Below are 2,984 nucleotides of genomic sequence, written 5' to 3'. Positions count from 1 at the left end.
TGGGTGGTTTTCAATCTGCTTCAACTTGGGAGCTACAATCTAGTCAAGAAGCAATTTCAGTATTAGGGTAGAAGAACTGAGATTGCCAGTATTTTGCTTTGGAGTTTAAAATGAAATATGGATCATGGTTTACACAGGGTTTTTGAGATGCAATTTTTTTAAAAAAAGATTATATTCAAAACCAAAGTCTTTTTTCTCCACTATAATAAAATATATAAATTTCTTCAGCTGCTCTGCTACATTCTTACCACACATTTTCAAGTTTGGGAAAAATCCAAACCCACTGCTGAGGTTTCAGTATTTCTTCTTTTTCTTGCTAGAATAGAAGCAAACAAATCCTGAATCGAAACTTTAGCTGCAAACAACACTGCATTTAAAAGAAGTTGGTAATGACTGCATGCCTCTGGATTTCTACAGCAAACTTGACTGTGCTATTGACTGAAAAAGATGCTGCAGCACCTGTCACTTCCATAGTACCAGTTAGCTCCAGATGCACTTTTTTCAGGATGATTTTCTTTTTTTTTTTTTTAGTACATATATTTATATATGTATAGACATATATTTCTTTAAATGTAAAAATGTTTTTTTTTTTTGCTTTATACATATGTAAAATATATAAATGGAGAACCTGATGGAAACGTAGTGCAGCCTCAAATCTGTCTCAGTGTTTCCTAGGATCCTGCGTAGAGCTCTCTATGTGTTTATCTCTAAGACTTGCAGTTATCCTCCCACGAAGTTCCTACGAAGTTCCTCTTTCTTCACATCCCATTTCTGTTCCAGCCATGATTTGGCCAGCACCTCTGCTAAGCCAGCCGATCTGCTTAAACTTATCCTTTCTGGATTCTTGGGACAAAATTAATCTCGCCTAACTTCAGACATCTAGAGCAGAGAGATTTATGCTGATCGCTGCCAGCTCCCACGACAGTCGATGAGGAGAACCAGTGCCTTCCAGAGACCCACTCTTCTGACCGACCACACGTCATTGCCCTCCACCAACAGGGCAGAGAGCCCCAGGTGACCTAGTTCAGATCCAAACATCCAAACTGGTGAGATAAATTCCACTGGCTTTATTAAGCCCCTGCTATCAATATGCTCAAGATTACAAAAACATACATTTTTACAATTTAACACTTCCGGCTGCAAAGCTTTTGTTTTCCTATTCATAAATAATATGCAAACCATTAAAAAACCCACTATAAAAAGACATCCTTTTTTGGCATATCTCCTTGTACCAAAATAAGAATAAAATATAGACAAGTTTATTGATAGCTGTAAATGTCACTGTTGATACAAAGTAGATAGCAATATCCGAATCTCAGACATTATAACATTTCCCCATGCGGTGCAAAACCAAATCTAAAGTAGGCAAATTATTTCATTCAGTGAAAAAAAGTTTCTTTTAATAAATAAAGTATTTGATACGCAGGTTTTGATGAGATGACATTAGGATAGGTATCAAGCCTTCTTCATTAAAAGCTACAAATTACTGAACAAAACTGAACTCAGAAAAACTTTCCGGAAACAAAACTGTTATACTACAGAACTCAGGTGTTTGTGTTTATAAATATATGTACATATACATACAAATAAAAGGACTGTAAAGGATAAAACTGCATTCCTTTACACAGAGGAACAGAGCGGTCTCAGTGCACTCCAAACATTACCATTCAGTTACCTCCTGAAACTGCTTTAGCTCCTGCAGGCCCTGTTCACATTTTTGTTACTGGCTGGTATTTTCCCCTGCAGGAGTTAAAAGCCAAACCTGACTGTTCCTGTATTTCTAGGATAAGGAAAGTAGAGGCTTTATTTCTTAATAAAACCTACTTTCTTCAATATAGCTGTATGCCTATGGGACTGTAAGCTTTTCATAAATATTTTGCTAGATCTGCTATATCATTTTAATATTTCTTCAAATTAAAGTCCCTTGTTTTTGAAATAATCAAAACAGAATTGATTATTGCAGAGAATAGAACTGGGCAAAATGTTCCATGTAATAAAGTAAGTATCATTTAGCTGTCCCAGACAGACTTCTTCAAACATTGAAGTCTAAACTAAAGATATCTTAAGCAAAGAGAATTATATATATTCAGAGGACAAAACATGTATACACACTGCTGAATTCACATAATGCATAGAAAATTAATTTTTTTTCTGAAAATGCAGTGTTTGTGAATTTATTCTGTGCGCAGCTTTCTCAGATGAATTGCAAAGGACATCTTGTTATCTCTTGGCAGGTAATGTTGAAATCAGCCCTCAAAGGATCGACAAGTTGACAAAATCTGTAGGCAGCTAGCAGGTCTAACTCTATTGCATGTTACTTATTAATTACTGTTGCCATTTTTAGGTTTGGGAAAGCTTGTGTACTTTCCTCAGTTATAAAGTAGATCCTCCATTCATCTGTCACAGTATTTGTGTGGGGGTGTTTTTTTTTCTCCCCCTGTGTAACATTCCTTCACCTTCGGGTATCAGCACTGAGCACAGGCAGCTTAATTTCACATGTCTGAAGGTAAGTACAGCCTGCAGCTGCTTGCTCTGACCGTCCCTGGACATTCTGTGATTCTGTGTGAGATGGTCCAGCAACGGGAGAAGCCACCTGCAGCTCTGCAGAGGCCCCAGTTTGCATCCTCCTATCCTAGGTGGCCCCAGATCGGTGCAAGTTTGGAGTACAAAATGCGGGACTAGTAATGGAAAACCCAGTAATACCTTTGCCTTCATCATGCAGTCCAATCTTTTTTGCCTCACAGCTCTCAAATATGACATTTGTTTCCCTCAGACAGTATAACAATATATGTTACGGTTTTTATGGCTGACTGATGATGAATTGAGCTGCAAAAGGAAAGTAAAACGTTTACACAATGAACTCATAAATCATTTTGTAATCATTAACGAGAATTCTCAAAGTCTTACTGCTGCCAATTAGAAACCTAATTTACTGGAACCGGTCATTCACTATATTATACAAAGGAAAAAAAGTCACTGGTCCT

Source organism: Nesoenas mayeri, assembly GCF_963082525.1.
Source record: "Nesoenas mayeri genome assembly, chromosome: 2".
NCBI lineage: Eukaryota > Metazoa > Chordata > Aves > Columbiformes > Columbidae > Nesoenas > Nesoenas mayeri.
The sequence above is the reverse complement of the archived record's forward strand: the minus strand, read 5'-3'. Positions refer to the sequence as shown.